We start from the raw sequence: 23,273 nt of genomic DNA, 5'->3' as shown, positions 1-23,273 counted from the left end.
AATGCATAAAATGAGATGACAAAAAAGGCAATAAAAGCATAACTTCGGTGCATCACGTAAGCATAAAAAATACGCGCCGCTGACGCGTGTACAGTAAGAAAATGAGTAAGGTATGTTGTCAGCAAAATGCCAGAAAAAAAAGCTAGAAATGGCAATCATAACAAAAAACAGTATATAACAATAGAAATGCATCATCTAAAAAGTGATAAACGTGTTCGTGTAAATGAAATAAGTAAGGCTGAGGAATAACGGAATAACCTCAGGCGGCTTAAAGATTAATGTCAATATGCAATTTGCAAATTAAAAGATTAAGCGTGGTAATAGATTTTTCTCATTTAAACATGCTGAGTGAGACATTGGTATTACCCATAGTATTTAAGAGGGTGTGAAATGTTGGTACGCGGCATTCAAGACTGGACCTATCGCAATTTCTTCGTGTACACAGCACTAGTAATAGTCGGTTAGGTGTAGTGCATTTATACAGGAAATGTCTTGTATGTTTTAGAACTTGATGTATATGCACATAAACAGACAGTTTATAATCCCGTAACTCAGAAGCTTTAAGCATAATACATTTACTGAATAGAAGACACGTGGGTAAAATGGCCGGGATTTCAATATAATTCTGAAATATTCTTAGCACCTTCATTTGCAGCCACTGAAGCTTGCTATATTTGGCAGCTGTTTATTCTTATCCATTCTACATACCCAAATGCAGCAGCCCATTTCATTTTCAATGGGCGAGTGCTGCATACAAAGCCGGGCTGGGTAGTATCGCGATACAAGAGTATGGCGATAGTATTTCAAAGATACTTTTGAGTATCTGTATTTCTGTATTGAGATACATTTGAAAAATGTATTTGTATCTCAGTAGTGAAATACATTTACGATGTATCGTTTGTATCGCGATACTATGCAGGACACGAGCATCGCGTTACATTTTTTTGTCGGAAATGAGGTAAGGCGTGTTTCCAAGGAGAGAATGAGGGTTTTTTTCTGTTTCTGTGCCGACACAAGCAAAGGCGCGCCGCCGGTCGCCGACAGAAAGGGCGGTGATGGTTTCCCCTCATGCACAGAATGGCCCATTTGGTAAAGCACGTGGTGCCACAGGCAGCAGAATCGCGGAGGCAGTGTTGTCGGCCTCTGCCGACAAAGTCACTGTGTCTCAAGGCCAGTGCAGCATGCCTAATTTTTTCCGGGTGGCAAGCGATTAATTCGTGACCCCCCGCGCGGATACCGCCTTGGACCAGAGGCTTTGCAATGCTTCGCGTGCGTTCAGTTCTCAAAGCGGCGACTTTGAAAAGCAGTTACCATTGCCGCGGCGGAAATGACTAGCAGATGGCTATCTTTGTCGCGATTTCAGCCACCTCTCCAGCGTGTGGGGATGCGTTCCTAATTGATCACAAGCGTGAAACGGCCTTTTGTGGTACCGGCTTCCCCACCCCCGGAGCCGACTTCGCCTGTTGCGGCTTGCTGAAATGGGTACTGGTAGCGCCGGTGGTGGTGACAGCTTTATCGAAGAGTGACCCTTTCGGCGCAGGCGACGAGTGCTTGCGGGCCCGGAGCAGCTGTCTCTGTTTCCACATGTGTTTAGAGAACTGGCAGCATCGACTTGGGAGGGCTTACACCCTCTTACCCACAAAGAACGTGATTTTAGGAAGTCAATGTTTGAATTGTACAGTTTTGACGTATTGGGTTCCATTGCGCGCAGGTAATTATGGCCGGCCTATATGGGCAGCGGAATCCTCAGCCGTCTGGCCCGGCGCCGACCGCGCCAGACGGCTGAGGATTCCGAAGATGGGGACCAACTTCGGCTTCCGGACGGTCAGAACAAACCACGTGAGGGCGGAAGTGTTTCGGTATCTAGATGACCCGAGAAGAGATATCGCCACGCTGCAGCGCTGCCCGGCTATGAAGGCGGTATTTATTCGCTATAACACGAATTTGTGCTCGTCAGAAGCGGCATAGAGATCCTTTTTCTTCTTTCACAAGTCTTGTGCTGAGGCCGAACCGACACTGTCTAGAAGACAGCCTATTTGAGATGCTCACACAGCTATCTTCTCAGCAACGCAGATCTTGTGCGCAAAATAAATGTGCACTTTTTTTTTCAATTCACTGGTGTTCACTGGTGATTCGAGTGATTTGCTTAAAGTGTGCTGTTTCTAGCATAGCTCATTTTGTTGTCAACAGGTATGTCGACTTCGGTGTCTAATGCTTGTCACTCTCGCTGTGAAATAGTGTACTTTTTATTGCAGTTGATACGTGTAATTATCTCAGTATTACTAATTATGTACTTTGTAACCCCCCCCCCCCTGTTTAATGTCTCAATGGCACTGATAAGTGGCACTGATAATAAATAAATAAATGAACTGAAAGTATCAATGTGATACAGCTTTACTTACAACATTATGCTGCACTTATAAATGTCTTTGCAGAGTATGTGCATCCTTGAAATGAAAAAAGTATTCCTGTATCTGTATTGCTGTATCTGTATTCCGCAATACTTTTTTCGTCTTATTGCGAAAGTATCTACGAAATATCCCGTTACGTTAAAGGCAAATGTCTCTTAGTATCTGTATTTTAGGCTTCCAGTACATGTATTTCGATATGTGTATTCCGGAATACTTTTCCGAGTATCTCTGCCTTGCCCTGATACAAAGTACAGCGATGCCTGCGCATGTTACATACAGCATATTTCACGACATTCTCAAAAATGTATTCACGAAAAAGTCGCTTGATAACGAGTTATCTATGTGATGTGTAAACGTAGAGCTTTAAATATACATTGTTCAAAAGTATATGGTTGCCTCCTCTAGAACGTTACATACGTAAGACATCGGTAGCATGTGCACACTTCCTTCTACCGTTCGTAAGCATATGGCATGATCCAATGAAAACCGTATTTCGCGATCACGAAAACAGATGTGTAGATTACGTTTTCCCGATATCGGAAAGTTTGACAATGTGTAAAAAGCTTTATTTTGGTTTTACATTTTGTTCACTGGACGGATTTTAATGCACCACTAAAATTATTTTGACAAAAACTTCGCAGTTTTCTCATTATACATGCGTTTTCTTTCGTTGGCAAAACGAATTCGTATGACACGGGCTGAAAAGCATCCTGCAAGTATCGTCGCTTACCTAAGTCAATACGGCACTCGCCTCCAAACTGAGGTGCAGTAAATCCAAAACCAGGCAGTGCCAAAAAATTTCCTTCTATATTTTTATTTATGCATACCGCTTGCACTTCCTTTAGAGACAAACGGATGAAGAGACAGACTGTTTTTCATTTGGTTAGCGTGGACGCTTTCGGATTAGATAAACGATGACTGATTGATATTGTGAAACTATCATATTTCACAATCAGGATTTACTTATTCTAATGCTCAGTTGATTCCTTTATGAATAAATCAACTTATACGACATGAAGTTACAAGTTTTCTCTGTATGCACCTGCTAGTTAAGCTACTTTGTTTTAGATTCGGCTGAATTATGCTTCATTTTGTAGCTAGGGTAACATTATGTGAAAATGTTGTGCTTTTTCATAGTTGTGATGCATTCTTTTTCAACGGGACCCTAGTGCATTGTAACCACCCACTTATTTATTACTCACAAGGTTCCTTAGGGCATATGAATAAATTATTGTCAGCTGTTTTTAAGGTAGAGTGCAACAATGATTTTATGCATTCATATGTTCGCAAAAATCTGGATTGTACGGTAAGGTAGGAAAAACGTTTTAATGTTTCTGGACGACTCCATTGTTTTCTCATTGCGATTGTATAGCATTTACAACCGTCGTTTTGCCCAACGGTGTGACATGTGGCCGCTTGCAGTGAGTGAATTTTGCTGATTATTATTACCCATGACCTCAATTTAATTTTATTATACAAGAAGTAAATCTATACTTACTGTTCACGATTTCCATTTTCCCTATGAAATATGGATTGTTCCTTCCGCACGTAACAAGCCCGGATCCCATTACGACAAGAAATACGGTGATGAATTTCATTCTGTCGTGCATTCGAAGAAAAAGAAATGAAGAAATTGCAACACCGTGATTATTTTCTATAAAAATCAAGTAATAATTCTCTTCTACACGAAAATTACAATTTATGACAACTGAGGATACTTCTTGTGCACTTATTTTCCTCTGCAATACTTGTATACTCAGTTCTTGCATTGATGAAATCATTTACGTTAAAAGCCTGTAACGCACAAACTCGCACGGGCTCTACAGCCTTTCTACAAATGAAAATTGCTCCCGGTGAATACCTCAGATATTTCTTCTTTGCTTGTAAAGAATTTCACAATGGCGGTAAATCGGGATGGTTCGTTGTTCATGATCGTAATGAAACAGCGCCAAAAAACGAAGAAGGAACACACAGAGACAAACGAGCGCTGACTTCCAACTGGTTTAAACCAGTTGTTAGCAACTGAAAGTCGGCGCTTGTTTGTCTCTCTGTGTTCCTTCGTCGTTTTTTGGCGCTGTTATTTTACGACCTTCTAAAGAAATGTGTTGAATAATCATAGCGTAGTGACTCTCCACAAGTGTAAATGCCTAAAATTGCTGTTAGTACATTTTTCGGGCCTCTCTCGAATTTGACGTACGAAGACGGGCATGGGCATTTAAAACCTCAGGAAAACAACATATGTCAGTTGGGGTTAATAAAAAGGCTGACTGGGCTAGTTGGTTGTGCATACTTAAGGTTAACAGCTTTTTTCCTGTCCGCCGTGTGTTATTTTGGCGCTGTTAACCTTAAGTCAGTTGGAGGCAAACCTCAAAAGCATAACAACTCCGTTGTAGAATGGGGTGTTCATTAAGCAGCAGGTAAGACTGGGGCATTCACTAAAGGAATCATTTCATGAGCAGCAATCAATGAAGGCATAAAAAGAAAAATCTAAATCAATCAAGATGTCTTTCTACAACTCACTGCGCTGGCGTTCTGATTGTAGCTACGAATAACTGTTTAATATGTCAGCAATGAAACCATCCGGTGATGTGCAGTTTACAGTGTCATCAAGAAACTATACCACTCAAACATTGCTCGCGAAAAAAAAAATTATGATCTGGAGATGTCATGGCGAAAGCTCTATTCGGTTGTGTGCTTAGTGTGTTTTGGCTTAAACTGCATGTACGTTCCAGAAGTAAATACCTACTCGCATTGATTTTCATGTTGTAATTAATGAGACTAAAGAGGAGCCAGATACGAGGTAGTCGAGCTCGGTTTTTGTATAGTGAGAAAGTTGGCTTGCATTAAGTAGTTCTGTAGGAGAGCCCCAATAAAAATAAATAGAAGCACTTTCTTTACAGCGCCCGGTCATGTTGCTATATAGGCCTTGCGGAAGAGAAGTGTGCATAGTATGCCACAGTTTAGTATAGAACGAGTGACTGAGATGTATTCTAGGCCCTTAGAACATAAAAAAGCTTTTGAAGGAGAAGCTGAATAGGTATTAGAATTCACTCATACTTCGTGGGTTAGCAAGGACGGACATTATTGTCGACCATGTCGGAATTTTTTCCACAGCTGTTGAAGCAGGAGCTTTAGAATACCAGAAGGAAACATTTTGTATTGCTCCGCGTGGGCGGAGCAATACAAGTGTGGGCGTGGAAACCTACGTCGTCTTCGGTTCCTTTTGCAGAGCCGTGCCGCACTTCAACCGAAGGTTCTCGGCGCTCACTGATCCGAACTCTGTTAGCGCTGTTTAGGTGACGAAGGCTCAAGTAAGTAGAGCGAAGCTGAAAGTTCTGCAGCTGGATTACGATATCAGGAAAAGCGACTAACAGCCGAGCGCAGCGTGAACAACCGTCTGTCGTATCTTCAACCGTGGCCTCTGTGATTAACTCCTGACGTGCCGTTGCCGGAGCTAATCGACGAAGCCACGCTTCAGCAGTGCTGCTGTTGCGGATATGCGGCGCACCGAGGATGACATCACCGCTTTCGCTCAGCATCTCAATAAGCGCTGCGGCCACAGCTTGTGTTCTTTGCCAAAAAAGTGCTATTTGCGTTCACTTCTGGGAATTCTCACCTCGTTTTACTAATTCAGCAGGGATCAAACTATCCTTACACGCTCCAACGTCATTTTTTAAACTGCTTCAGCTCCCCTTCGAGTACTAAAGGTTTTTAACGAGTGCATGACTGCCCGTGCTTTATTATGAATATATGTAACCTGTTTGTGCCATTAAAGACCAGATAAAATTATGATGCCGAAATATTTCTCATTGCCGCTGCCTTTGACACACATTCTGTTAAATAATAGTGTTACGTGGAAATCAAAGCACTGAGTCAGCAGGAAACCACACCGCAGCCTACGCAAGAATGTCGTCTTCTTCACTTTTCTTCCAGACACCTATCTGGATATGCCAACTATGCAGTGCTCCCGCCATTAAAAACGACGCAACACAACCCCTAGCGGTAAAGGTGCCCACTCGACGCTCCTAGGCCCATAGCAGAGGGTGGGTGGTAACGCTTGAGCCTTGATACATGGATGACGTGACGGGATAACACAGCAGAAGAGGCTACGGGATTACCTGGAGCAATTTCGTATGCAACGTTGATCACCTGTCGATGCACGCGATATGAACCCGTGTAGCGAGAAAACAGCTTCTCAGAATGTCGTGCACGTCGTGCTGGAGACGAAATTAGAATGAGGACACCCGTGGGAAATCGTTCGTCGCGATCGCGCTCGTCGTAATGGCACTTCTGTGTTCACTGGCAAACCGTTATACTGCTTCGGGCGTCTAGACGGGCGTTGTCAGTGCAGGCAATAGCGTCGTGTGCGTATTCAGTGTTTAAGTCTGCAGCAGGCAGAAGGAAGGTATCCAGTGGCAAAGTTGGTTTGCGTTCGAACAAGAGGTAGAACGGTGAGTATACAGCAGTGCCGTGCCGGGGAGAGTTATAGGGGAACGTCACGAATGAAAGTGTCAGGTACCATTGAACATGGTCGGCCGACGCGTATTTCGAAAGCCTATCTGTCAGGGTCCGGTTTAAGCGCTCTGTAAGCCCGTTTGCGGGGTGTGCTACGGGGTCGTGAGCTTATGCCTGGTGGATCTGGAACGCAGGTTATCGTCAATCATTTGAGTAAGGGAGGTCCGACCTCGGTCTGTGAGCAAATAACTTGGGGTACCGTACACTAATATAAGATCACGGAGTAGAAAATCCGCGACGCCTGTAGCACAGTTGGTTGGCAGCGCTCGTGTGTTTGCTCAGGGGGCCGCGTATTTGGTAGCAATGACAACCCACTTGTTTTCTGACGAGGATGTTGGAAAGGGCTCAAGAAGGGCCAAACCGACACGGAGGCCCCCGACACGAGAAGGGCTCCGGCACGAAGATACCCAGCACGGAGTCCTGAAGGCTTCTTGCGGCACTGACACACTTTGCAGGCGCTGGCATTACGCCACACAGAGCGTACAAGGGCAGTCCACTAGTAGCGGCGGCGCACGCGGGCATATGTACAAGAAACGCCAAAGTGACGAGCGATTGGGGCGTCATTAAGGTCGCGGATAACTGTGGAGTGTACGTGCTTTGGTATAACCAGAAGTAGGTCGGAACCGGCGGTTGAAAAATTACGCCAAAATAAGCTGCTTTCCTCGAAGGCAAACTTACGCACAGAAGCGTTGTACGGTGAAGATTCCAGCTGTTGTATTAGTCGACTTGCGGATCGCGACGTTCCTCGTCGCGGAGGTGAAACAATTGGGAGAGGAAAAAGATGCTATCAATATTTCAGTGCCCGTAGACTCTCAGCCGACCACAGGGTAGCGGGATAAGGAACTCGCGTCTTTGTGAAGTCTTCCAGACGCATACACTACCGTGTAGGTTTACTCTTACAGGTGGAGTGTTCAGCGAGCGAGACGACCTCTAGGATCTTTCAGAGAGGTGAGCCAGCAAAGGGCATGATGGTCGGTGAGAGCTGTAAACAGGCGGCCGTATAAGTAAGGGCGAAATTTAGTGAGTCGGCACACCAGAGGGAGTCATTCGTGCTCCGGGATTGAATAATTCCACTCCGTTGTGTACAGCAGCCTGCTCGTATAATCTATCATGCAATTCTGCCCTCTTTGTCGCTGGGTCGACAGAGCACCTATTCCGTAATTACTGGCGTCAGGGCGGAGTCCGCTTGGTGCTGAAGAGATCAGGTAGGGCAGAATATGGGAAGATGTGAGCAGAGTGGTGAGCTTGGAGAAAGCTGCTTCTTGCGAGGGACCGCAGTTAAAGGTTGCGTATTGTTTTAGCGGATCTGTGACAGGCCTATCAATTTCTGCAAAGTTTTGTCAAAGCGCCGAAGGTAGAAAGCATGCCCCACAAAATTCCGAAGTGCATAGTGGGATACACAGTAAAAGCTCAAAGCTCGTGAATTCGTATTTCACGGGAACGCGTAAGTTGTCCGAATTAACCGAATGCCGAGTTATCAAAAGTATCAAGAAAACACAAGATAACCGTCTATTTCATCAATGCACTCTCATTTTCTTGAGGAATACGCAAATCCACTAAATATTTGGCATAGGTGCAAAGCAAGAGCGGCAATTTTTGTCATTTGCGACTTCGTTCACAACGTGTACCCTCCTGCCCTATTCCGAAACGTCCTCTGAACCCAAGCCTTATTACCGACTGTGGATGGCGCAATTGTGGATGGCGATTGCGGATTGCGATTGTGGATTGCGATTGTGGATGGCGACCACGCCTTTCTGAAGGTCCACGCCCATTTCTGTTGTCCAAGCAACCGTTTTCGTTCATTTGCGTCACCCATTTGCGGCGCTTGGAGCTCGGCGTGCTCCGGGGATCATACGAATTAACCGGGTTGCGGACAAATATGACCAAATTTACGATAGTTTGATGCCATTAAACAATGCATATGCTGGCCAGGACCAGAGAACATGTCTGAATTATTCGATTGACAGAAAAAAGGAGTGTCGAATGAACGAGCTTTTACTGTATCCAACGATATGAAAAGTCAACCAGCGATCTTTTATTTGGGACTGTCACACAAACGTTTCCTTTTTTCTGTGTTATTGAGCATCTTTCACGTTTGGTATAAATTTGTTATATATTGAACCACTCTGTTTCAGGTGATTTGGTCTTCACGTAAGGTTATTTCCTTGAACATAATGCAGTCCTTTACAAATTTCTTGCGGTTACATTACTGTTGTTGGAAGCCATACATTTTATACATTCCTATAAATATAATTCATATTCATATAATTCCTGCATCGCAATTCGTTTGATACATTCGGGTATCGTAAAGCACTTCGTAATATCAATGTTCCTACAGTTTACGTAATTTTATCACAAATAATGTCGATCAATTAAAGGCTAAACAATGTGCGTACTTTCTTCCCACCTTCTGTGTTTGTCCAATCGACGAAGTATTGGTCCGTACACATACGTCTGCGCCAACGTCATCGTTACGAAATGGGGGAAAAAATTGCGAACCATTTGTTACGTACGCAAGAGGAGAAAGTAAGATAGCAATGGTAGACTAGTGATTTTGGGACGTAAAGCTCATTTACCTAACTGAACGCTATGGATGCCGCTAAGGAAACGGGAAATCCAATTAAAGGACTTGATAATTAAGTGTGTAATCGCATGACAGCAAAGTCGTATATAGCACAATTGCTTTTAAGGCGCGAGAGAACACAATCACAAGAAAGGACACGGGACAGAGCGCTCTGTCCCATGTCCTTTCTTGTGATTGTGTTCTCTTGGCCTTAAGAGCAATTATGAGCGTTCACCAACTCACCCAAGAAAAACTTCTCTTAAGTCGTATTTAACACGTCTGGAGTCGAGATTATGCAATCACAGAGCACCACATTTTGCTGCTTCTTAAATTCGTGTTTCAGGCGTCTACTACACGAATGACGCACTGTTCTGCTGTAGCACATGTCCAGCGCTTGCATGTAGCTACAGACTCACGTTTCTTTATTGCTCACATAAAAAATCTACTAGCTTGTTGACATTAAAGTACAGCTCAAAGGGGGCGCAAAAGAGGCACTATACAACATTGTACTAACGCCCGGACTTGAACACTATGGTGACGCTGAATTCCTAGAGCCGGAGCTTCCACCACGTGGGGTCAGCAGAATGTTGCTGGCGAATTTCAAGAAGCTGTTTACTACACCAACTAACTCAAGGTTTGGCGGTCACTCCCAACTTTACAGTGAGTCGGCCTATACAACTCCGACATTTCGCCGTATCCAATTGAAACGATAGCAAGACAAATATTTTCAGACGTCGGATGGTCTGTTTAACGCTTTTGAGAGAGACTGAGGGTGACAATCGTTCCAAATGCGCCCTTTCGCTGGACTGGCGCAATGCCGATGTCTATGCCAGCCGCGTCGGAATAGATTGCGATATCGGCATCTTCGTCAACGTGCGAAGGTATACGTAAGGACCGCAGGCGCCATTTCAATTCTTCAAACAGTTTCATCTGCATCTTTTATGCCCTACGGTTCAGATACAGATGAATAGTTCCATGAGCATCAATATCACAGTGGGCACAAATGCAAAATAATTACGGAACGGCGTTGTTGTGGAGAGGTTCTGAGAACATGACGATGGCTTCTGCCTTCTATATCAGGAAGAGCTCTAGACCTGTTTAATGCTTGGCCTAGAAACTACAGTTCCTTTGAGTGGAGTTGGTGGAAGTCCACATGAAGGGCGAGTCCTGGTGATCGGAGTCACGTGATGGTGGCTGTGTGCAGGTGGCCTAACCACGCAGTTCAGTCTAGCGATACTGGGTAACAGCAGCAGGTGTGGCCCGCTTATTCTAATGGTATGGAACCACGGTGTGGTCACTGGACATCAATACGTCAGCCATGTTTTTTTTTCAGAGAGGAGTGCTGGCTGTATAGCGGGCGGAATTTTATCGGCCCTGGCTGGCGCGCGCGCAAAGGGGCAGTGTGAGGGACGGCCGCCAGTGTCATATGTCAGGGCTTTCTGCTTAGGCTACGCTGGCACAGACACTTAAGGTAATTGCCAGACTGCCTTGAGGCTGTCGCGGAGGTGACAAGTATCGCAGCTCCTGCCATAGAAGTGCTTTCAGCCTTTGTGTGGGCCATCGGAACTGCCTCCGTGAGTTAACTCCTTGCCGTGCGTCCAGCGACGGTTCTGTCAAGTGCGCATTTACAATGCCCTCATTATTGTTTTTACTATTCAAAGGAGCTCTGCTACGTTTCTGCGCATCTTGAGCACGCCTTGCAGTAGGCTGGACTTCCCAAGAAGAAACACATTGTTGTTTTTAGGAATGACAGAATTTTGAGTCATATGTTCCACAGTCATGGCGATGTCTAAACAGCATGACCGTCTTGGTGACGGTCATGCTGTTTAGCGATTTGTCTGCTAAACTCGGGATTCTGAGAGACGTGGGTTCCATTCTATCTACACAACGCCTGTGAACGTCTTTCAGCAGTTGCTGGGAACAACGTCCTACAGTGGCAGAGCCGGATGATCCGGGCCATGGTCTGCGCACGTTCTCAAAGGGGAATCATACGTGTTGCAATATATTAGTGATTCAGCCGTTAACTAATACATTCGAAAATTCTTGAGCCATGTCTGGGGGTTGTCTTGGCGCAGTTTCAAGGAAAACGGCGGCCCCCTCAGCTGTACGTCCTGATCCACTCTTGCTTAGTGAAAGATGTGAGAATATAGTGGAACTGCTCTTCTCGAATCCTCCTCTTTGTAGCTGTGCGTTCGTCATGACATTCGTTGTCTTGATTTTCTCAAGCATGGGTCCGTGCCCCTGATGCTATGCTACAACGCTGTGGCTAGCAGCACTCCCCGGGGCGAAATGGTCAAGCGTAGATCACAGCATGTCGCGCGTGGATGGTTCATGAAAACGTAAAGCACCTGCGCCCAATGTCACGCGGCCATGAGAACTAAAAGTGCTGCAACCTGAGCGGGAAAGAATTAACTTGTCTATGGGCAAACATTTTTCCAAAGAAACTGAACGCTGGCGCCATTTACAATGATAGGAGTGAGCATAGTCGTCGGTCTTCCGTAATCTAGAGGGGATATTCAAAATATACAGCGCCATCTGTCCCCAATTCCTAGTACGCTCGATCCGCCATGTTTTGTTGGGCGCGAAAACGAAACCAGTTGCATATCGCAGCCTTTCAGGTGCTTGTTGCTGATTATTTATCTTCGTTATACGATGACTTCCCAATGCTTCGTGCGCTGTTCAGGCAACGAGGGAGCCCTCCCTTAAAAAAATGGACATTGACAGTCTTTAAACGTTTAACCAACGATCTACCAACTTTAGTGACGGGCTATGGACTTTCACGTTCTAGTAACATACCGTTAAAAGAAAGTTGTTTTACTTTAGTCTAAAGACAAGTTCCCTATAGAATGTGCAAATAATGTTTGTTAAAAAGATCTCAGTGGTGTAGCCATGGGAGGCGTGCTGCGGGTTTCAACCCCTCCCCCCCCTTCAAGCATCGCAACTCTTACATTTTGCGTGTGTGTACGCGCCTCCCCTACCGGGCCTCCACGCCAGTGGCGTAGCAAAGGGGTGACACACCGGGCCCGTCCCCCCCGCCCTTCGAATTGTTTTTCTCCCACGGGACCCCACGGGACAGAGCTCACAAAGTGACGGTCGACCACACTTACTTGCCCGGACTCCATGTCGGATCAAGGGCGTACCGCCCCCCCACCCACCGCAACTTTTAGATTTTGCATGTGTGTACGCGCTCGTATACAAACAGACCTAAAAGTCGTCGACCCCCCTCCCCCATTCCTGAAAAAAAGAAACTCTTGTGGTATACGCCCTTGGTGACGGTCATGCTGTTACTTCATTGTGATCAATTGCCCATTCTGTCAGTGATTTTGTATTTATTTATATAAACCTTTATATATATTGTGATGAGGTACTACAATATATACATATATGCCCGGGAATCTATATAATAATGCATAACCTACATACATTCAGCGCACGATAATATTACAATGTAGTAAGTATACCTTCTACTCCTGTACGTATTATCCCTACAACACGGCTGGCAGTATCAATAAATGAAAATGAATGGGGTGATCCATCAAAATGCGGCAGCCGCGGCCTGGGGGGCGATCGGAGATCTGTTCCTTCCGCTTGTTCGTTCTCCTGGGGAAGAACAAGCGCGCTGATTGGCTGAAGCGGGAGATGCCACTCAAGACCAGGGGGTGTCGCCATTTCGTTTTTTTGCTTGATCTTTTCTTTTTTGGATACGTCATATCGCGTCATAACGAGTAGGGTGATCGGAGATCTCTGTTCTGCGCCGTTCGTTCTGCACCCACTCTGGAGGCGCACGCGATTAGCCGAAGCCGGAAAAAACCACGTCTCTGAGGGGCGTAGCCATTTTTCTTTTTGCTTGATCTTTTATTTTTTGGTGATGTCATACCGCGTCATAACGAGCATGTCATCTGCTACAAACGAACGGATAGCGAGGCCGTTTGCACGCGTTCTCTCGAGCGAACAAACGGCTTCGCACGGCATGATGCGGCGGTTGAGGCTGCTGCGACATCTGATTTTCAGAAAGTGGCGCCTGCGACGTGTTTCTCTTGCGGTTGGAGGTGCGAGATGCGTTTGGAGCCATGAGCGAGTGCGGCGTCGCTTTCGGTTCTCGAAACGAACAGTGCGAACGAAATGAACGGGCCTGCCACTGGGCTGTGGTCTTACGCGCAGGGACTTCTTAGTTCAAAAGCGCTACCAGCTCTTGCCACGTGTCGTCCCGGTCCTCACTCGTGAACGACGGCCCCAGCGGGCGCGACGGCGTAGCTATCTGGGGGTTCTCTTTTATAAAAGCCAGCAGAAGCTCCCTTTGACGATCCGACACCCGGGAGCCAAGCCAGACATTCCGGTGGGACGACATTTTGAAAAACTGCGCCAACCACTACTTTTCTTTTTTTTTTCGCGTGCGCGACTCAACATAGCAAGCACGTTAGGAAAACTAACACTAATAAATATCAGCACTCAAAGCTATTGCTGTTTCAGAAACTGCTTGAGCTTGAAAAGAAAAACAATATCTTTTCGTATAACAACTGTATTTATTAGAAGGCGAGAAACACTTCGTTTTGAAATATTCGGTCCCTTTGCCGAGGACAAACGATGCGCGTCTACTTCCGGAAAGCTCGCCGCTCATCGCTTGACGATTGGCTGTCCTCTTCCTCTCGGCGGAAGAGAGCTGCGGACCGCCCACTTTTGTGACGTAACACCGCCAGAACGAACGCGGAACGAACAGAGATCTCCGATCCCCCCCCCTGGATTAGATCCCGTGACCTTCGGGTCAGCAGTCTACACCGTGGCGGATATACATATATTGTCTCATAATACATGCACACACACAAACAACACACACACACACACATAACTTACGTGTAAAGTTTTCATGCAGCGTGCTCAGACCCCCGAGTATATTCTCGTACCAATGTCTGGATAAATGTCGTATTTTATATCTACTTAGTTTGACATAAGGACTATGAATCATTACAATAAAATCTTGCGTATGTTCGTGTGCACCAATTCAATAAGTTTAATTCATAAGATATATACGTTTTGTAGCCAGTTCTTGCTGACTTGTTCAAGATAACGTTCCCTGTAGCTGCACCAGACATTTAAATTTCGCGCGCTCACATTCCATTTTTTTATATTTTTCGCGAAAGTCGAGACATTGTACGCAGCAAATATATTTTGTATATACTGTAACGAGAGAAACAGACAAAACGCCTGTTCACTAGGTCGGCTGTTCTATTTTCTGAACCTCTTCTTCCTCTGCCTCTATCTTACTGCCCACGCGCCCGAACATCGGAGTCTTCGTCATCACACTCGGCCATGACTGCTAGCGCGCGGAGCTGCCGGCAGTGTCTCTGGTGGCCGGCTTTGGCTGCATCGCAGTGGACGGTCCCGGCCACGCTGTGACTTGGCTCGTGCACCTGCCGTAAGTGGGTCTGGTGGGCGACCCTGGCTGCATCGCAGTGGTCGATCTCGGCCACGCTGCGACGTCATCTGACCGGTAAAACATGCTTCTGGCTGCCGGGTTTGGCTTTGTTGCAGAGGTAACGGTGGACGCCGCATGCCCGGAAGAGGATGCCGGAACAGCATCCGAGGAGGCCCCGTGGGAGGCACTTGGGGTGGCTTCCTTTCTGTTACATCCGCATGATTGTCAGCATCGTAAAGACCGTCCGGACAATCATTTCGAACTATTCTGTGGCTTTGGGAGGACTGAAAAATGTTTTTCTTCAGCCAAATCCTGCACGTTAGCAACGGGACACTCACTCTCTTTCTTTTCATCAATGCCCAACGGCTCTGGAGGTGGTATAGGTGGTTCTTCCGGCGCTGTGCTTCTGAGTTCCCCTGCTACATTTTCTGGCTCACTTAGCACAAGGTGGCCATCTGCGCACCCGGCCAATTTTTGCGCTTGAAGTCGGGGATGTGGCTCCGACGAGCCTGAAGAGACGTCGCCTGATGGCCATGCACTCGTCCGCCTCCAGAATTGGTAGCGTGTGAAGAACCAGAGGAGGCGGCACATCCAAGTCCCGAAGGGAAGATGAGCTTGGGGAACGCGTTACCAACTGCTGTGGAGAGAATGTTGTCTCGACTTGTCGTGGCGGTAAGCTGCACTGCGCAGTAGCAGCTTCGAGGTGGTGCCCCGTCAGAGCTCTATCCTCGGTAGCGGTGAGGTTGGATTGGGTGGTGGCAGCGAGTTGGTAGTCAATTGGACCAAAGGCAGCTATGAGCCTGGTGCTCCACTCGGCCCAGGATTGCTGCCGCACGCCTTCGTACCTGTGCCACGCCGCGGCACCATTCCGAAGGTGGTCAATGGCCACGCACCACTTCTGCTCGGTCCGGCCAGCACTCGCGAGCTCCGATTGCATTTACGGTCGCCACCCAGTCGACGGCGTCGTTCTGGAAACCGTGGAACTGGTCCGCTGGTGGTGGGATGGATGCTTGCCGCGGTGGTCTACTTGCGGGTTCCATCAGCGTGGAAGCGTGACGGCGTTCCTCTGGAAGACGCGTTGCCTCAAGCTAACAGCTGTGGTTCGCCGAAGCCTTTCGACGACTGCGCCATTGTAACGAGAGAAACAGGACACAACGCCTGTTCACTAGGCCGGCTGTTCTATTCTCTGGAACCTCTTCTTCCTCTTGCCTCGATCTCACTGCCCACGCGCCCGAACATCGGAGTCTTTGTCATCACAATACATAAAAGTTTTTTTAAATATTTGCAAGCAGAAATAAATATTTTTAGTAAGGATTAAAAATAGTGGTGCACGAATGCGGACCCGTTGACGTCTGCGGGACTGGAGCCTATTTTGCTTGCTTTGTACTTGCTTGTTGCTCGTCGCGTCCATGCCGCCTCCGACAGGGCCAAGTTTGAAGTCGAATTTTCTCTTGTGTGAATGGTGCTTGCGCTCTGTGCTCGTGTTGTGTGTTCTGCCAGTGCTGCTTATTACGAAGACTCAAGCCAAGACCTGCTGTTTCATATCGTTGAACCGTCGCCGAACGAAAGCAGGTACGTTAACGTTGCTGCTGTCAGCGCTTTGTTAACACCGTGAGCGGGACAATAACGCTGTTAACTAAGTTTTTCTTAACTAGTAGATGATAAGTGAGCTGTTGGTAACGTAGCGAGCCTGTTGGTGTGTATCATTTCATCAGGATCAAGGCAAAGTTGCGTGATGTTAAGTGCGGGCGAACTTTTTTTTTGTTTGGAGTGTAAAACAAGTGTGCGCATGCGCGGCTGTATTTCGGCGGGGGATTTGAACAGAGTTGTGGTGGCGCTCTCCTCTGTCTGCAGTGGTGTTGGAAGGGGGGGTCTGCTCGTGATGAATCAGTATTTTGGTTTAATAATCGTACGGCGGGGACGGCGCCTATGTGTAAGCGTCGACTGTGTCTAAAGCGCGTACGCTTGGTTATGTTGGTAATTCATGGTGAGTTTTCTAGCGCACAAAACGAACAAGGTCGGAAAAGAATGACGCCGTGTCCGCTTTGTTTTTTTTCCCGAACTTGTTCTTTTTGAGCGCTAAAAAAGTGAACGTGCCTAAGAAAGTTCCATATGCTGCGCGTCCTCTTTTCAACAGCTACAGGATCGTTATGTGACTACTATCACCGACGTGCTTTCCTTGCGTGTGACCAAACGTGTGCATGTGTATCCATCGGCAAAGGCACGTATTTACCGTGATATTCTGGTTAATGCGTGTGCTTGCACTTATGCGTAGGTGTTAATACAGCCAGTTTCGTTAAAATCGGACAGACGTTTTAATTCACCTGCAACATAGGCACCAATAGGTTGCCTGATGCGGCCGGCACCCGTGCCTGTTGAGCCGTAAGTTAAACTTGAACTGTAGTCGAACGGTTCCTTGTCTGTGTGTGGCCGAATAGCCTTACCTTAACTGTGCAAGCGCTAGGTTGAGCATTAGTGCATGCGCTCGAGCTCAATTTATTTGATTCTGCTTGTTTCCACCATATTTGGCTTTAATGATTTCGTTCTGGTTATTAACAATTTTATTAGCGTCACCCCGCTTTGACGTTAAAACTTCGCTAAATACATTTACGCGTACGAATATTATAAAACACAGTTTGTAGCACCACCTCCAATTACATTTTCTGATAGATGACAAGCCTAACGGTCTATCGGATATAGTAAATTCTCTAGGCATGCGCTACATATTTTAAGGGGGTCTCTGGTATGTGCAGCATATGAATATTTTATTTATTGCTGAAAACTCTCAATAAAGTTATGCATACTTCACGGTACGCTTGCATAAGTCATGCATAGTGTAGTCATGCATGTGTAGTCATGTGTAGTCATGCATGTGCAGTCATCAAATGTAAAATTATACAATGTATTTATGTGAGCCACAACAGATCTAGACTGCCTTTTTTCAAGCTGTTGACATTGGAACAAATATACAACTTCGAACATCAGTTTCACCGAATTCTTATTGTGTATTGCTAAATTGTGGTCAGTAGCTTCCAGGATTCTTGGTGCCGGGGGTTGCTGAAGCTTGCGTGCTTTATTGTGATGATATGTGGTTCAAGATTGATGCCTTGTAAGTCTTAGCATTTCCACCTTTTTTCCCATATGGCCTGTGCTGCTTTGGTGAGAAATATTGCCTTTTTTAGCCAACCAGAATCATTGAAACTAATGACCACAATTTGGCAGTACACAATAGTCATTTAGCGAACCGAATTTCTGACATTATATAATCGTCCCAATGTGAGCAGCCTGAAGAAAGCTACATCAGTTGTACACACAAGTTAATACGTAATATAATTTTAGATGCTACCTGCAATGGATGCATAATGAATGTGCATACCGTCATGTATGTGCAGTGGTATTGTGCTCTTGTGCAATAAACAAAATTTCATATGATGCATATTGCATACCATTCCCTTTAAGAAACACATAGTATGAATATCATAGTATATCTACAGAAATACAAATATACCTGTGTGGATGCACTCATGCAGACGTTTGGGCAACTGCAAGGACAGAATTTACCGATAGCAGCCAACGACACTACTCACACACAGAATTAAACTTTCAATTACATGTGGTCAACACATACAGCTCACAGGTGGCATCTTCGCCTAAGAGCTGTAGCTTTGTGTTGGTGCACGAGTGAGCTAAAAGGGTAAAGTTCAGATCTTTGATATCAGATGCATAGAAAGTTCTGCCACAATGCGCTTTTTGCTGCATTTATTCTTCAGCATGCCCTTTTTGCATTTACTATTATGTGGAGTCAGATTTTACTGAATATGTTGGCCGTGCACTGCATTTATACCCACGCAGAACTAAGAAAATTCCAGTACGACAGGAGCATACTGTTTGTTACACTCTTTCTTGTGAAACTTTCTGGTCATTACTCCTGTTTTTATTTTAGGCTTCCAGGTATGAATTTACTGTAGAGAAGGAACACCGCTGGCCCCACTTCTGTCGAAGGAACCAGAGTCACCTGGGAAGCTGAAGATGGACTGTGCAACCAGCAGTGAAGAGCTGTGATCTTGTAATGCGCAAGCGTATGGACAGTCACGTTAAGTTAATCTGACACCAACTACATTACCTTGTCAAATTTTGTGATTTTGTAATGCGGAAGTTTATACACAGTTACGTAGAGTGAGCTATAAATAAGCCTCAGGCAAGTTTGTGATCGTGCAGTTTGGTGCTGTTTACAGCACACGCGTTCTACAAATAGTATCACACTCTCTTACTTTTCTTTCCTTTTTTTCAGTTGTGTATGTGCACTGTCCAACTGCACCAATATGCTTTTTTAACTTCTGATGCCTCTAATGTAACTTTTTATGGTTCCAAATAGTTTATTTGTTAACTACTATGTATGAGGGGTAGTCAAAAAGTAAGGCACACTTGAGAAACGGTACACTTATTCTATTGATAGGAAACTGAAGCATACATTATTTTTTCTACATTACCTGCCTGCACTTCAACGCACTTTGTGCAACGTTTCACAAGTTTCTCGATCCCGTCGAAAAAAAGTTTTTTGGTTGCAGCTGTAACCAGTTTTGCACAGCATCATCACTTGTGCGTCAATAGCGAATCTTCTTCCCCCGAGTGCTTCTTTAAATGGTCCAAATATATAACAATCGCTTGGAGCCAGGTTTCGGCTGTGTAGTGGGTGTTCCAGCAATTGGGAACCCAACCTCTTTATTGTTTTGGCAGTCCATTTGGCAGAATGTGGCAGAACATTATCTTGCTGCAGGAGGACACCTTTTCGCAGTTTTCCATAACATTTGGATCTGATTGGAGGTTTCAGTTTCGTTCGCAACACATCACGATAGTTCACTCTTCACAGCTTCGCCTCTTGGGGTGAAATGAACGGCTACGATACCGTCCTTGTTCCAGAATAGTGTTAGCATAATCTTATGAGCTCATGGCTGATGTTCAAATTTCTTAAATTCTGGTGATGAGTGTTTCCAAATCATGCTCGCAGCTTTACCTTCCGGTTTTTGGTGACGTACCCAAGTTTCATATACAGCAACAATTCGGTCTAAAACAAATTCCGTCTTCCTCACAACGATAACGGGTCAAATAATTCCGAGAGAGATGTCCAAACTTCGTGCCTTATGATATGCTGATAATTCATTTGGGAGCCACCTTGCACACAATTTAGAAAAATTTAGCTCGTTTTTTTTTAAGATGGAATACGTTGAACCAAAATTAATATGTAAAGTATTGGCAATTTCGTCCGCTGTGATTTGTCTGTTTTCCATACGATACCCTCAAACGTCGATGATCTGCTCGATCTTTCCACGTCACATAAAGTTATTCCATGTTCGACACGCACTATCGATTCGGACATCTTGCTTCGTAATGAAGAAATGTCGGCATAATGTGCTTCTGTTCGACGAATAATTTCTGCAGGTTTAACACCTTCCGCAGAGCATAGCGAATCACTGCCCTCATTTCCTCCCCGGTGAAGGTCGATAATGGGGCTGCCATTCTTCAACGGTCTGCTACACTCTGACTAAAGCGGAAATAAGAGTGACACATTCCAGAGAGGTGTTGCAGATGACACTAATCCAGCGCTGGATACTATACTCGGTGACAACTTATCTCGACAGTGGAGCCAAGGCTACGGAGCCGAGGCTTCCGCACATTCGTGTTGCTCCGCAAGTAGTACAGCAGCTTGCGGCTGATTTCGGTTTTGCTCGCTCCCATCGTTCACGTGTTTATAAAACATATACACGAAAAATGTGAATGGGAGAGACATTTCTATCGCTCAGTGTACATTCTAGTGTCATATTACGAGTATATTTTTCATGGAGAAATAAACAGCGCGTTTGCGGCCGCACACTGACCCACTACGTCATGGATGCCTTGTTTACTTTAGAAAACGGGCGTGCTGAAAAGGTGGTGCTGTCTAAGAAATGGAAAGAACAGGAAGGCGTTCTTGCAAAGTGAGCAATAACTGTATTTTACCTTCAACTTTCCGCCACTGTTTCAGTATCATAATAAATAAAGCAGCATTTATTTCAGCAAGCCAAATGAGAAAATTATCAGCAAACTTAAGTACTATTTTTTAGCTTGGTAGCAGGCATGCATTTCGGTTCTGTAGCTTCCACAGTGCTGTCAAGAAAACTTGTCGCCGAGTGTAGCAGTGTTAAACCCTAGTGGGAGAGATAGCAAAAGTCGCTTTACTTTTTGACTACTCCTCGTATATATACATCTGATTATCTTACAATAAACTTTTATTTATCTTTTCCTCAGTATTGTCGTCTTGCCACGCTGTAGGCAGTTTACGCATTAAGTAGCTTTTTGGAAATTCTGTGCTATATCAAGACACTAATAGTTATAGATGTAAAGACATGTTGTGCTAAAAATAAACATCTTGCTTTGAAGATTGTGTTCACTTATTTTGGTCAGTTGGACAGGAACTTTGCTAACATGCATCAGAACTTCAGTCACTAACTTCAGGCGTCAATATAATTAATGTTTACTCAGATGGGCTGGCACACTGTCGAATATTTCCTGTGTGAACATTTCTGGACTTTGCATGCAATTTAAAGTTAACAGTAAACTTTAAACAGTGCTTGTTGTACCTAACACAATGTTAAGTATGTGATGTGTTTAGAACTACATTATGAAAAGCTTTATTGCACATTACAGCAACATTTATTACAGCTATATTTCCTGCTTGAGATCATCCCACTTTGGGAGGATGGCCAAGTGTAAGTGTAGGCCCTTCCATAACGTAAGCCAGGGTGACTAGGGCATGCAGCACAGAAGCGCCTGCATTTACATTCGGGCGTTCTCCTAAAGTAAGAATAATCTCCATTAGGCATGGTGCATCAACAAAGCTTCAATGACCAATAGTCAACGAAACATTGGTAACAGGTATTTAGAACACTTAAAAACAGTGTAACTTTCAATTTAACCTTGCGTTAGCATCTATTGAAAGTTATAAAGGAAATTTCATTTGGTTATAGGAGGCCAATAGTCGACGAAATGTTCGTTGCTGGTATATACGATGTTTAAAAACGGTGTACCAACTTTCAATTGAACATTCCTTTAGCGTCTATTGAAAGTTATTAAAGATATTTCTATTGGTTATCGGTGGCCAATAGTCGACGAAATGTTGGTTGCTGGTATATAAGACGGTCTTACGACTTTCAATATACCGTCGGTAGGTTCTATCGACTTTTCCCAATAAACTGTCTATTGACGGTTGGTAAAAATTTTTCTAAGGGCTGACAATTGCCAGCTGACAATGCCAGGAACAAGGTAGCATTAATTTTAATGGAATTTATCAGTTAAATGAACGAAGAAAAATGCGAACTTGCTTCGTCAACAAGATCTGCACTGTGTTTAAGTTCGGAAATGACCGGCGCACGCAAAAGCTCTCTTCAACCTCAGTTCATATTTCTCCGTTCAATTTAGTTGCTCGCCTGCAACATAAGCTACATTTACAGAACAATATATTACGATATATGCACTTTAAAACAGACGGCCGACGTCGCACGCGCGCGAAAGAGCATAATTGACCAACATTAGCTTATCGGTGTTGCAGATCGACGAAAGCAATGCGTTTACGTAGATTTACGTATATAAACGTGTGTAGGCAGTGCCACAGGTGCTGCTGCGCGCGTCCGCGATAAATCAGTGCCGCCACTCAAGACCCGATCGCAAAGATCCACACAGCCATCGCTTTGCAAGCTTCGCAAGGCAGTGTGCGCCGAAGTACATAGTCCGCACGCCGCGTCTGCCCATCGCTTTACACCACCTTATCCCTCAGCTTTTATGTTTCTTTTGCTTCCTTCGGTTAGCGTGCGCTGCGAACACCGAGCGAGTTACGGAGCCGTACTACAGGTGGAGCTGTTTGTTCGGTAGATAGGTGGATCGCGCAGATCATCGTGCTCACCTTTCCGCGGATCGCGGGCACTTGTATGCTTGTACGCTGTCGCAATAGCGCGCGGCGCGCGATAATGCACGCCTCCGTGGCATGCAAAAGCCAAGAGCGCAATATTTTAAAAAGATATGTCAGTGAACGCACACGTATGGCTTTCAAGAAAAACAGAACGACAGTACTAAATCCGCGCGATAGATAACGACCACAAGGCATTATAAACAACAGTGTGCATTAAAACAGCCGTACTCGGGCCGCTCTCTCTGTACACAGTTGAAACGCGCGATCAGTATTTTGTTCGGTTTGCGGCGCACCGCTCATGCACATGTCCGTGCTTGTTCATTGCGAAAAAAAAATACGACACACGCTATTGCAGCGAAGGGTTTGTAGAGATACATGTGCTAAAGAAATGAGTGGAGGAACGCAAGGCAATTGACAGGTCGCGCAGAA

At 45.3% G+C, this 23,273-nt stretch overlaps 1 long non-coding RNA gene across 1 annotated transcript in view; it reads right to left on the bottom strand.

The window, feature by feature from the left end:
• LOC119399320 (uncharacterized) overlaps nucleotides 1-23,273 on the bottom strand; it is a 46,753-nt gene that overhangs the window by 15,468 nt on the left and 8,012 nt on the right. Inside the window, exon 2 of the long non-coding RNA XR_005184789.2 lies at nucleotides 3,910-4,010. This is a non-coding gene — a long non-coding RNA (uncharacterized LOC119399320). The remainder of the gene's footprint in view (nucleotides 1-3,909; nucleotides 4,011-23,273) is intronic.

The sequence above is a fragment of the Rhipicephalus sanguineus genome, chromosome 7, assembly GCF_013339695.2.
Source record: "Rhipicephalus sanguineus isolate Rsan-2018 chromosome 7, BIME_Rsan_1.4, whole genome shotgun sequence".
In the NCBI taxonomy this organism is placed as follows: Eukaryota; Metazoa; Arthropoda; class Arachnida; order Ixodida; family Ixodidae; genus Rhipicephalus; species Rhipicephalus sanguineus.
This window is presented reverse-complemented; position numbering and strand designations above follow the sequence as displayed.